General features: G+C 39.7%; 1 protein-coding gene across 1 annotated transcript in view; it reads right to left on the bottom strand.

Moving 5' to 3' along the window:
• LOC109622456 (transmembrane protein 235) overlaps nt 1-14,409 on the bottom strand; it is a 78,780-nt gene that overhangs the window by 50,573 nt on the left and 13,798 nt on the right. The window lies entirely within an intron of this gene.

Raw genomic sequence — 14,409 nt, 5'->3', positions numbered from 1 at the left:
CCTTCGAGCACCAGCAGGAAACAAACATTCTTGAGCGAGTTCGGTAAGCATTCGGTGGTGGTAGGTTCAAGTACATCCAGATAAATTGTTTTCAAGTGGGCCACGTTCCTTCGTATGTACAAGAATTCATCAACACAAAAAAATCCAAAAGCACAAGACAAGGCACAAAACCAGCCTCTTGTCACCGCAATACTGCCCCACAGGAAAATAACGAGCCAACATCTCTGGTTCCCACTTCCAGCCGCCTCGTTGAAATCAATAGCGGCGGCTCGGCGGCTTGGTTCCCCATGACAGCGCAAAGTTTGTAAACAAACATAATTCCAGGAGCAAAAATCAAAAGCGGCGAAACCTTTTTTCACAATTAATTTTTTTTTTTTCACCTTTTTAAATCGTTAGTTTAAGCAAAACATGGTTTTTAATTTCGCAATTATTTATTTAAAAATGAAGTCGTTATAGTATCAGCTTGTCTTCGTCACGGGAATAAAGTTTCCATAAAATTTATAATTGTTATTGATATGATTCAGCCACAGTCAATAATCGTTCCTGGATTTTGATGCTGACCTCAAAAACATGGCCGCTTGACAGGAGGCTGCACAAAACATACTCCAGAAGCGGTAGGTAGAGGACACCGGCGCGGTCGGTGGTGCAGCGCCGCAACGTAATCGCACAAACAAGTTCTGGTGCGGCGGGCTCTGCTGGGCGAATGCATGATAGACGAAAACCAGGCGAACCCACACTACATATAGGTACGGTACACATGTGCTCTTGAGGAGGCGATTTGTCGTCAGCCCAGCTTTTCAACATCCACCGCAACCGCACACAATGTGCAAGTTGTGTCGTCGTCGTGGCAGCGCAACAATAACCCAGAGCTGAGTCACCAACACAATGAAAATCAGCGCGTCGTCGTTTTGTCGAGTCGACGAGATCTGGTCGGATCGGGACTGATTCAAATAATGTTGATTCTCTTTTGCGGAACAGATCCGTTACACCTACCACATCAGGTGGCGTCGGCGGCGGTTGTAGAGCAGGCCACCGTCTTCACGTGCATGTGCCTTCTTCGGTTTTTACACCGACCACGGTTCTTTGTGTTCTATAGACTAAGAAGTACAAACCAACCAATGTTAATTAATACCTGTCAGTGCAGTGGAGCTCCTTCTAATTATTTGTGATCTCGTCCGAGTAATAATTAAATCTTTTGAACAAATGTTAGAAACTCTATGAATGTATCGGTTTAGACAAATCTGATGATGGCTGAAAAAAAGTTGGCCGAAACGTGAATAAATCTCGCGTTTAATATCATACAGGCGTATCTTAAATGATCGATTTTTCATCATCGATTTTCTTTTTGGATTTTTCCTGAAAATACTATCAGTGTTCGGATGATCTCTTGATGTTTTTCGGTGCAGAACAACTAGGACTAGCATCTAAAACAATAAAAATAACTGGAAATGATTTGCCTGCAAAGCAATTGACCAAAAAGAAAATCGATGAAGAGAATTTAATTTCATCGATTTTATTGAGTCTTTCAGTGTGTAGCAATCACCGAAAAATATCACCAACCAATAAATATACTCTACGGTTTCGCAGAAATATCTTTAAGGTGGTACCAAAATAACATTTACAGAGCTTTACAGGGTTTGTTCAAGTTTTATGGGTGATTTATAAAGGCCTTCCATAATGATATCGAAAAAAATTTGGTTGAAAACCAGAAATGTCCTACGTAACTGTTTTTAAAGGGTGACAAAACTGGTGAGTTCAGCATCTAATTGGATTTATTATGAATTTTATTGTGGGTCTTCTTAATATTGCTAACTGCCTTCAAAGTTGAATTCTTTTTGCACTGCAGCTACCACACTATTATTGTGCTCGGGCACGTTTGCCGGCTTCAATTCCAAAATTTTCACATTTCACTTTTTTCCTTCAGAAGAAACGCAGAAACCTGCAAACTGGCCACACGGAAACTACTTGGCACGAAGCACGAAAATACGAGTGGCAAGCTGTGGGAAGAATTGTCAGATGCGGACGAGATTCAGAACAAAATCGAGAAATAATAGTCAGCGTCGGTGGTGTAGCGGTTAGCATGGTTGCCGCTTACCCCAGTCGGTCGGGGTTCAATTCCCATCGACGCCGGTGGGATTTTCTGAGACATAAAATCCGTGATCACGCCTTCCCTCGAATAGGAAGTAAAGGCGTAGGTCCCGGCCCATATGTGTCATGTGTTGATGGGTTCGATATGCAGGGTCCCTGGTGTGGTAGCTGTCTCCCTGGGCGTCGGAATTTAATGCCGTTTTTCTTTTTGATCCAGTTCCAACCTGGGTTGGAACTGGATGAGATCACAGTTTCAACCCCAACCCGACTTCGGTTTCGCTTGTACTAAAGTTTGCTAATCCAGTTCCAACCCAGGTTAAAAAAAGAAAACGGCATAAGGCTTAGCTCCTAGACCCAGACGACGTAAAGCACAACTGGCATCGAACGGTGCTAGTTGGCTAGAAAAAAAAAAGAACAGAAAGAATAGGGCGCGTTACGCACCACGTTCTAATCTATGACATTTCTAGACGTCACAATGCTGTCAGTTAGGCTGGTTGCACTGTTCGTCACACTTTTCAACCGCCACACTTTCATACCGTGCAGTCCAATTTGGTTTGAACTGTGCAATCAGTGCCAAAACGTCGATGTTTCATCAAACTCATAAGAAATCAACAATATCTCATCAGTTACAAAATTAGTTTTTAGTAAAAATTTAAATTAGAAATTTAATAGTTATTCTACCATTTCAGGCCAAAAATGTCTAACGGTCCTATCTGCAGAAGATGCTCTCTTTGGTTTGCTTCTCTTTCGTTAATATCTCGGCTGTTTATTTGTATTATGATTGTCTCCTTGCATTGAACGATGATCAAAACAATCGTCTTTTGATTTGTACTGCAGAAGTAGTTGAAAAGTGTACATTGCAATAATTGAAAGAGAAAGTGAACAAAGAGAGCCACCCAAATGCAGATAGGACCTATTGAAATGTTCGGCCTGATTTTTTAAATCATTTACTATAGGCTAATTCAATTGACCCCCAATTGTAGAGGTGCTAGGTGAGATAAGGAAAACATCGTTTTGTTTACATAAAACAAGTCAATGAGTAAATTGTTTGCTCTAGAAGTTGCTATTTTCCATTTGCAATGGCTTCTAATATCATCATTCTCGATGTCCATGCCGACAGACACCGTATTGGCCAGCTAACAAAAAATCCGGAAGATCGCCTGCCGGAGGCATAGCAAGAGCTCCTCAAATTAACCATTATGTGGCCGGCAAACTTTTTGCTTTTTTCTACACCGTGTATTTTAAATGGGTGCTGGGTACCCGGGTACCCTGCCGGCCACATAAGGGTTAATCACATAAATTGTTCGTAAGTACCTACCGGATCTATGCGCATCTGAAAGAGAATTAAAATTTCTTTCCAAAAAGTGCTCCTTTGTTTCTCTACGAAGCGGAATTCGATATGAAAAAGTGACGGGCTTGGTGGTCTAGTGGCTACCGCTTCTGATTCGTATGCAGAAGGTCATGGGTTCAATCCCTGGCCCGTCCTTTTCATCCTACTTTGTATCTTTCTATCCACTTTCTCTCGCTCTCTCTTCTCTACATATACAACTCATGTATATTCATATGTTCATAGCCATCGCTAGAACCAGAAACGAATTGAAAAAAAGTCGTTTCCCTCCCTTCCAACTTCTACTCACAGCACAGTGTATATATAACGCCTATAAGTTATGCAACCAAAGCGTGCTGTGCCGCTTGACCTTATTCACCTTATTCACCACACAATCTATCACGAACACTATAAATATCCCCTATCCATGGATCGCATCACCGACCCAACGGTGACTCCCAGATCTTCCATCCTTTCCGTCTAAAAATATCCCAGTCCGTGCGGGTTGTGGGGACGCAGAGTGCTCTCGGTCTCTAGTAGCAACAACCAGTACACTCTAACATTCCTTTCCCTTCCCAGCTGACTATAAGGACTTGGCCGGCGCCGTTATTGATCAAATATGCATGAGCTGCTAAAATTGCACTTTGAGAATAAGTGGAATGTCCCAGCCTCTTATTCAGTTGGATCTCAGTGCAATTGGTACCAGTTCAGATCAATCACGGAGGAGCAACCATTGACATGTATAGTCAGAATTGATCGTTTTTTGATCGAAGCGGAATTCGATATGAAAAAGTGAAAAAATTGCACTTTTCCTATGCTGCGCTATGTGAAATTTTGGAGGAGTCACGTTTTTCATAGGGTTCTTATTCCTGCCACCAGATGCGGAGGGATCGTTAGCTTCCGTTGGATTTACCCAAGAAATGAGCAAGCGTTTAAATTTTCTTTACCCCAGTGCAGCTGAGAATGAACGTTAAATCCAGGCTTGGAAAGCGTCAGCGTCAACACGGGTCGTCACGCGAATTTTACATACAATCGGGAGCCAATGACCAAGAGAGGCTGACGATATTCGCTCATTTTTCGGTCATGACGGAGCGTGACATGGTTGTAAACAATGCAATTACTACAACATTTATGGATTTTGCCATTGTTTAGATCCTTCAAAGCATAAATGTAACTCCTCTCTATCTGTTAAATACAACGGATACCCTAAATTTACTTGGACCAGGAGAAAATTTTAATTTCAAATCAAAATGAAAGTTTCCGTCATGACCCTTGATCATTGCAAAATGACATGACGAAGTGCGTGAATGCTCGTTTTGTTTTGTGACGATGAAAGGGCCTACTTGTTCATCGTCATGGGAAGCTCACGACCAATAACAGCGCTGGTTAAATCATAGGTATGAAGCTTGCTGTGTAAAATTTCTTGACCGTTCCAGACCAGGAAAAGGAATGCACTGAACGGAAATTACTTGAGGTTGAGCGATTCCGGTTGAGGCCCATCATAACTAGCATTAGGGGTCATTCAAATATGACGACCATCTTTTAGGGGGGAGGGGGGGTCTGAGAAAGTGTGACACTCCATGTATTAGGTATACGAAAAAGCGTGACAGAGGGGGGAGGGGGGTTTTAAAATCCTGAAAAATGATGGACGTCATATCTGAATCAGCCCTTAGAGCTTTGACATCTCCGTCAAAATTTTAGAACGGCCAAAAATATTAAAAGTTTTCCAAGTATCAATATCATTTCTGATCACCTTATGGTGGTACAGGACACCGTGTTAATTTTACTATGTATCTGCCGTCTCTTTCATCATCATTACTCTCAAAATTTGGATGATATAGAGAAGGTATACGACTATACCTAAACACCCCCTCCCCCTCTAGGCGTGACGTACTTTATGGATGACCTCTTATAGGAACTAAAATTACGTGACATTGATTAGCTCGTTTACTTAGTTGCTAAAGCACTTTTCTAGCGTAAAAGGGTCGTGAGTTCAAATCTCACCTAAGCTGTTGATTTTTTACCTTTTTTTACTAATAATTTACCCATCTGTACATACATGTACAGTGAGTAAATTGACCCTACGCATTGGTACCGGGTAAACACCAAAATTTGCGCAGAGCCAAACATTGCGCATTTCAGTGAGCACTAAGTGCTTGAAAAGCATTATTTTCGTAACTCGTATTTTTTTCATATGCTCACAATCGCTTGCTGTCTTCTAGGAAAAAAAGTTCACATTATGAACCAGCTGGATTGAAATCCAAGTTTAGAAATTAGTTCACCCCCTACACTAGAAACTGTAGACTTCATTTATTTGACCCTTACCTTCAAGAACGCAACACTTAAGATTTATGATCACGAATTCATGTGTTTGAAATTTGTGTGACGGTAGCTGATTGGTTTACTGCTTTTGTGATTTCATTTCATCAGTTGTTCACCGTGTTAGCCATATGTCTCCTTCAGACTTGGGTGTTGAACATGTTTCAACATTGTTTTGAATTTTGGTTTTTTATTGACGGTTTTAGGACAGTCGCTCTTGTTGTCCGAGGCAGGAACAGTCGCAAAATGACACATAATGGCACAACCATGAATGAGTCAAATCACCTTAAAGAGAAAATATGTTCAATGTGCATTCACACACTTGAGGTCAACAAATGAAAGTCTGCCTCCACCGAGACCGAATGCTAGGCAGGCTCAGGCAGCCCATCAGCCGCGCAATGCGAGTCTATTTGCTTTTGCTTGCATTCCTTCTCGTACCACCGCGGCAGCATAAACCGGGCTGCCGCTGCCGGCCCTCCAGCAGACAGCCATCAGCAGGGTGGGTGCAGAAAAGGGAGTGTTTCCCCAACCAAACCAAAGTACAGTCGGGTGTCGGGTCTCCTATTAGACGCTGACACCCACTTTACGCCCACTGAAATATTCCAGTGTCTTGCAACCGATCAAGCTGATTTTTTGACTGTAATTAGAGTATACTACAAGCTTGTCACATTCCGAAAATGAATTTAATTGATTGGAAGACAACCTGAAAATTACGGTGGGCGTAAAGTGAGTGGCAGCGTCTTATAGGAGACCCGACTGTATATTGACTCACTGTACCTACACACAACATCCGCCCGTGCGCTAGTCCTCTATCCTCTCTATATGTCTGTCTATGGGTACCTACGGATGCATGGCAGGCATATGGAATTTCCAAGCTTCTCCTTTCCATTGCGACCTGCGCTGCTACAGGGCAGCTTTCACTGACCAATGGATGCGCTGATTGTGGTTCCCTAATGGTGGCATGTTGTTGCTAGATACAGGGTGTTAATATTATCAATCCAGTTGAAAATCGGAGTTTTCGTCTAGCGAAGTTGGATTTTTCTCCAAATTCCGTGCATCGAACCTAACTTCGGAAGTGGTCCGCTATACAGCGCACTACTTCCGAGGTTAGGTCCGACGCATGGATTTGCAGAAAAATCTAACTTCGATAGTCGAAAATACTGGGTTATAGCTGGATTGATAATATTACTAAACAAGTGAGACCATTTTGGCAGGGCTCAAGTATCATTTCATAGCCGAATAGACTACTAAAGCATTATAAAACCAAAATAGAAGGTTTAAGGTTTTATGTTTGTTGTCATAACCTCTACAAGACAAATGGATCACTAAAATAACTGAAACAGTCGCTATGCAATGAACAGATAGCGCCCCCGTAGCCTTCTGTGTTTGACATAACTCCATTACTGTCACAATTCTGATTGTCCATATACAGTGGCGCCTTTGTTTACATGCGATGAATGCTAGAAAAGTGTGCTTCATTGATCCATTGATTCCAAGTATAGATGACAGCCCGCATAGTTGTAAACTGTAAGGGCACTATTCCGCATATTGTTCACAACCATCTGCAACAATGCCTGAACAATATCACATGTTGTTCGTCATCACACCGCTTAGTGTGTGTATATTGTAGTAACTCATTTGGCATATTGTAATGGGCATTCTCAGAATATGGGGAAGGCGGTTAAATTAGGTTACTATAAAAAAACAGCATTTTTCTCGAACAAAAATTTTGCAATACTGTATGTCATAGTGAAGACATATTATCCATTTTTTGCAAGGATAACTGCAAGTCAAATTGTTTAAAAGTGGTTGAACCATAAATTTTGCAGAAAAGCACAACATTAACAGAGACAGTTCAAGTATTGTGCTATATACTAGAATTAACAGTGTCCTGTATTGTAAGAATCTATTTGTACTTGTAGATATTCATCAATCTCAAGTAATAAACTGTTTTCTAATAACTGTTATCGTAAGCAATTAAAATTGAAATTCAATATCAGTAAATAATAACACTACATACTCAATCCCGAATTCACTGTTCGGTACTGTTTTTTTTGACGAAAACGGAACAGCAGAATCGTTTGGGTAGTTTCGGTAATCGATTTTACTGAGGTTCAGTACCACAACTGTCAAAAAACGGGAGCAAATGGTAAACAATCCATTTTTGAACACAGCACAGCTGTTCTATTTTCGTCAACAAATTACCGTACTCGGTATTCAGTTTTCGAGTTTTTATTTCTGAAAATCAAGTTCTACAGTCTTTCAAAATATGAAATTTACTAAAATTCAAATATCTTACGTTGCATTCAACCAATTTTCAATCTTTTTGCATGAATAGAAAGCTGATTATAATATGTTTCGATCATCTGAACACATGTTTTGCGATAGATTGGTGTAAGTCGAGATGTTGGTGAGTATGTGGGATGAACTCCTAAAAATTTTAGCGAAATTTCCAAAAAATAATGCAGATTTTTATTTTTTTTTTTCAATAAGAAAAACATAATTTAAGAATTATTTCTCAACATACATTAACATATTAGCGAGTCTCAGTAAAAAAAAATCAGCTCAATCGGATCTATGGTTACTGAGAATGAGATGTATAAAGGGAGCGACTTTGCTTAAAAATGGAACAAAAATGAAATTCGAATCGCCAGCCTTGTATGGAAAGTCGAAAAAATTTCCGCTCTACTGTAATTTTTTTTCCTTCGCGTTTTCGAACTCAGGGCATGATTCTACACCAAAAATGATCATCAGCTTACCGAGTTCAAAAATGCTGTAAACTAGCGAAGACCACATTATCAAGAAGACTTGCAGCACTGCTGAAAATCGGGAGTCACTGCTAGCAGCGCCACCCCGGATAAAGATGGCACTATTCAATATAGTGTGTAAATTTTCATACTCGCACCAATATACTCTTACACTTTTACACAAAGGTACCACCTTAGCTCACCAGGCGGCGGTGCCGTCGGTGATGCTTGCTGTATTTTTTTTTTATTTTTATTTTTAGTTTTTTTGTATTTGTGAATTTTAACTTAATGCTTGCTGTTGCATGTCTTCTTGATATAGTAGTCTTCGAACCTAGTGTAATTTATCTAAACCAATGTTTTATTTTTAAATAAAATCAGCGAAATCAGCTACTAGAAAAAAGCATATTACCTTAATAAGAGAAGCTAAACCCCAATCAATTTAAATGCCTATTATATTTATAACTAGCAGTCCCGGCAAACGTCGTACTGCCTGCCTACTCTGTTTTTTGACATCCGGTTCCATGAAGAAATGCCCCTCAAAATGGAATTTCTGATTTTCCCGTTTTTCTTGCCTTCCCGGTCACTTTTCCTAATTATTTTTTGTACGAACACGTCGGAGCCCTGGCGGAATGCAACATTGAAAGAATCATTTCGATCTGTTGACCCGTTCCCGAGCCTATTCGTGACATACAAACATCATTCCATTTTTATTTATATAGATGAACACAGGAAAAATTGTTACACTAAATGAGAACAAACTTTTAACCATTTGTACACACTAAGATTCAGATGTTCCAGCTCAGTAATTTTTTCACTGAGTTCAGTATTTTTTCCATCTTTTTACTGAGTTTTCAACAGCAGATTTATCTCGCTACACTCGGTAATCGTATTTACCGTTCACCAGTAACGATATTTACCGTGCATCAGTAACTTTTGACAGTTTGTTAGCTGAGCTCGGTAACTCATTTACAGAATATCCGCAAAATAAACAACCGAGCGTACCGAGTTAAATCTGCTGTTGAGAACTCAGTAAAAAGATGATAGAAATACAAGCGGAAAAGTAACATTGTTAGTTGCCTGGCTTTATACTCGTATAACGCCTTATACACTTATTATTTTTATTTGTGTATATTTTCTCAAGTTAACTATTCTCAAGATTTGTTGTATATTTTAATTTCTTTCTACGATGTTTCTTATGGGAGTATGAGTGAAAAAAAACAAACAATCTTCCCTCCTTTACTTTCCTCCAGAAAACCGCAAACAAAATCATCTCCTTCGAAGTCCCCAACAATCCTTATTTCCCTACCATCCGTGTCCGTTTTTCACACCTAGTTTTACTCGGGTGTCCATCGTAGGTCGTCAGGTATGCGGCACGACCGGAGAAACACCGGACGGAGACGGAACACATGTGTGCGGCGGGTTCGAGCCTTTGTTGTTATACAATCCACGCAGAAAGAACCGGCTGTGACTGTCTTGAAACCAAGCGAGAAAGAAAGGAAAAAACAAGAACCGGAATGCAAATTTAGTCCAATCGTCGGTCGGGGAGTGTTTCACCGTGCACACACATGTTTGCTTTTGGCTCGGTCGGTATACATTTGTCTCAGAGAATCTTTTGTGGACGTGGACCACGCCGCCACCGCACATTAGAATGAAACCAAGTGGTCGTTTCTTGGAAGAGTGGGATTATACCTGCTAGGGCTTTTGTAGGTTCGAAGAATTATCGCAATAATATACACAACGCAAAAGCGGCTTCGCTAAGATCGTGATTTTTGCCATTTGTTGAGGACATGCATCCCAAGGTCTGTGGTAAAATATGGGAAAGAGCTGTGAAAACGACAAGTGAGTGAAAAAATAACAATATGAAATGAGCTCACCAAAGATTATGCCGAGTGCTCTAATATATCACTTTTTGTATATCAGTCATTCTTACTGACGGTTAAATGTTACATAATTTATGTAAACAACACGGCCTTCAAATTTTATCATTTTTTTTTATAGTGAAAACGATTATTTTGCAATATTGAACTTTATAAATTTCCAATTTTTGCAAAAAAAAAAAGTTAAGAAATTACCGTGGGTGTGAAATGCGTGGGATCGTGAGGAATCTTGGCTTTACGAATCATGTTTTAATAATAATTTAAATGTTTAAAAGTCGCAAAATCTCTCAAACTTCTGGCTATTTTCCACTACAAAATAATAGATATCATCAGACAGTCAATCACGATGTCTCCAAGCCAAAGTCAACAAAACACGTTACGTCATGTTCTGCTGTCATTCGATCGTGTGCACTATGGCCGGTCGGTACACGTGCTCACGATTACAATGCAGTTTAATGAATAGATGATGCAGTTATAAAAATAACCATACATGCACCGTTTGAAAATGATTTCATCATTTGCACATCTATCTATAGCTCCAACAACTACATCGCATTCGTTCGAATAATGCGATGTTAAGCCTTACATCACAACGCTGTTCAAACGTCAAATTACACACATTAAAATCTCATTTTGGGCCAAAATATGTTCGCGTTTTGCGTTCGCATTGCTCACACATCTTTCCCAATCGTCTTAGCAGGCCAGGCCACGCACGCTCATCCGAAATTAGCTCATCCAATTCCAATCTAGGTAGGCAGGTTGGCCACCAAGTACATAGGTAACATCTCACAACCCTACAGAAGAGGCAGTAATGCCAATAATAGCAGAGGGGTGTGATTTTTGACATTCAGCACCGCAAGCAACCACCGCACGGCCGCGTCGCTGTCACGGTTCACGGTTCAGCTGCATCAGCGACGCTGAGCTTCTTCGAATCGATGAAATCGATGCCCTCACCCGCGGAATCGTCGCTCTCAGCGGGAGGAAAGGAAAAACAACGAATACGAGTGATTTGGTCGCGTCACGAGCGGCGAACCTTGGCTCTTCAAATTTGCTGTAGTATAGCTACATACACTACCCGTCATAAGTACGGACTCACAAAAAGTATTGCAACAATATTGCATCACCCTGACTCACCTCGATATCTCCAAAACCTGAGGACTTACAAAGATGCTGTCTTCAGGAAAGTTATTCAGAAGAACAAAAGCAACAACTTTTCTGAAGGCGGCATTTTTGTAGGTGCTCTGGTTTTAGAGATATCGAGGTGAGTCAGGGTGATGCAATATTGTTGCAATACTTTTTGTGAGTCCGTACTTATGACGGGTAGTGTACCTGCTAGCCTAGCGAGAGAGCGAATCATCATTCTCGTACACTTTACAGTATCGGTCTCAATTGAGTTTTTAAATTAAGAAAAATATATTGATTTTTCGATTTTATACGAAAGAGCACCTTTTTCTGAGTCACTATGATTTTTTTTACCTTTTGACAGCTGGGCAACTGTTTGACAGCTCCGCCCAGTACAAACTGCGACAAGGGGTGATTCGACAAATCGCTCCCATACAAACTTCAAATTGATTTTTAAATAGGTTCCCGGGCTCCGAAATTCATGAAAATTTGGATTTCGGCTCAGTTTGACATGCAGATTCAGAATATCGAATTATCTCAACACCGTTAAAGAAGCCAATTGCATTATTTATCATTTTGTATGATTATTCAAATACGTGAATAATCATACAAAATGATAACCATAGCTAAATCTAACATATTATCTAATCTAATCTAACACAAACACAGCTCGTATAAGAAAGCATCCTGGAAAGTAATTAGGCAAGATTACTCCCAATTGGGCTCTTTAGAGGTATTTAGTTTATGTCATAATCGAATTCTCCGTCAAAAAACTAGTCGAAATCCAAAATTTCATAATTTGTGGTAGCCGGGAACTATTTAAAGTATGTATGGGTAAAAAATTTTGTTCAGGCGAACTGTCATTTTATCGAATGAACTGTCGATCCACAGAAATTAAATTTATTCTGTTTGTATATAGCAATAAGCCTCCTAGACCAAAGCGAGGACTGTTTACTTTTGGGGTTCTCGTGGATCGCTTATATAATGCCCTCGGCCTTCCAGAAACTTTTAGAGGCATTATTGATATGTTTATACCTACAGTAGAAGAATATCTTCGGAATCTGACACAATCATGGCCCCTCCTTGCTGCGATCATATCTTTCGATGGATAATTCATCAAGTTACGTACAAGATAACTGTGCCACAGTGGAACTGTCATCTAGTCTAGTCTAGTCTAGTCTACACATACACAGCCATTCACTGAAAGAATCCTGGAAAATGATAGAATTGACTACTTCCATCATTTTTCTTGTCATTATTAATGATTGCAGTACATCGGAGATGCATTACAAGCATTAAAGCGGCCAGGCCTACTGTGCAGCGTTTTAATACAACAATAGAAACAATGAGTGGGGACATCTCGTACCAACCGCTCAGTTTATGAAAAGCAAAATACGGTGAAAATCGGTGGGGGTGACTATGCTAAGAAGGTTAATGTCACCCCTTGGTCCTTAGTCCTTGGTCCTTCCTGGGATGGAACACAGGTATTTACTCCGTGTCCTGGCCCTATTGCCTAGGCTAAAGCGCCTTTACTCGCTCTCTGAAAATAAACTAAATTGTTATGGTCCCATGACCCTTCAATGATGGCCCAACTCAAAAATATAAATTAGTTTTTCATTAACTATCTTACCCGGTATATACGAAAACTCAAAAATGTTATGATAAATAAATCAGTAAATAAATACATGTATAGGCAAATATATAAAGGGTGTGCGAAGTGGTGACTTGGCAAGTGATAACAAACATACGGAAGATACAAAATATATTGGTAAGATCTCACCGAATTTCAGCGCCATTTGATCAGCATAAATCAGAGGTTCCCAAACTTTTTGCTACCGCGGCGCCTTTTAAAATTTTCAGAATTTTCGCGGCGCACCAACAACTTTTTACGAAGAATTTTAATAATTTTAACACCTTCAGTTCAAAATTTCAAATATAAATCGTGAAAAAGCCTTCAATGTCATGCTTTTTTAATATTAAAAAAATGCTTAAAGATCCGCAGAACTTAACATAAATTTTAGATTTCTGAAGAATTGCATTGCAAAATTTTTATTTTTTTTTTTAAATTAAGTACGAAGATTACCAAATATAAGAGAAAAAAATAGGTGTAAAAATGAATTGTTCAGAAGCTGTCAGGACGGCTGACAATGACGGTGAGGGGTCATGTTTTTGTATTCGTAACTCAAAAAGCTCAACTCAACAACTCAAAAAAGGCGGTTTCAGAATCATGCATGAAATCGACACATAAATTACCGCAATTTTTTACGAAAAGGAGCTAAACCAGTCTAAAAAGACACGGACACCGTCTTTAGCCAGAGGCTGCACAGACTGAACGAAACTTTACACTAGACAACGGACACGACACAAATTACGAGCACCAGTGGATGCGAGGAAGAAACATTTCTTGCGAAAAGTTTCATCACTCGGAGTGGGAATCGAAACCTCACCCTGCTTGGTGACGCTAACCGCACGGCTGATGTAAGTAAAAATGTCGTCCCGAAACTTTTGAGACAGCACGAAAGAATTTAAAACAGTTTCTGGAAATATCTACATTGAATTACAAGCTAATCGAAAACTAAGCCGAATCATAAAAAGTCCAACCATTTGAGAGTCTTACGAAAATTTTCAAAATTCCGGAAATATAAATTTTTTGTAAAAATCTGAATGTTTCATGAGGATATTATAAATTCCAGAAAACATTCGTTGACTTTGGAATACTATTTAATTGAAAATTTAGAAGAGGGAAAAGCCCTTTGAATGACTTTCTTTTGAAATCTTCCACAAAAAAAAGCCAAAACATTGGTGTCGAATACAAAAAAGGGTTTGAGGTGACACTAGTTTTGCAAAACAATACAAAAATAGGTAAAAATATATTCTGCCTTCAATAATAAGAGTTTGTTGTTTGTGTTTTGGCCCAAGAGCCTGCGGC

The sequence above is a fragment of the Aedes albopictus genome, chromosome 1, assembly GCF_035046485.1.
Source record: "Aedes albopictus strain Foshan chromosome 1, AalbF5, whole genome shotgun sequence".
Classification (NCBI taxonomy): Eukaryota; Metazoa; Arthropoda; class Insecta; order Diptera; family Culicidae; genus Aedes; species Aedes albopictus.
Note: the sequence above shows the minus strand (reverse complement) of the source record. Positions and strands in the feature narration are given on the sequence as shown.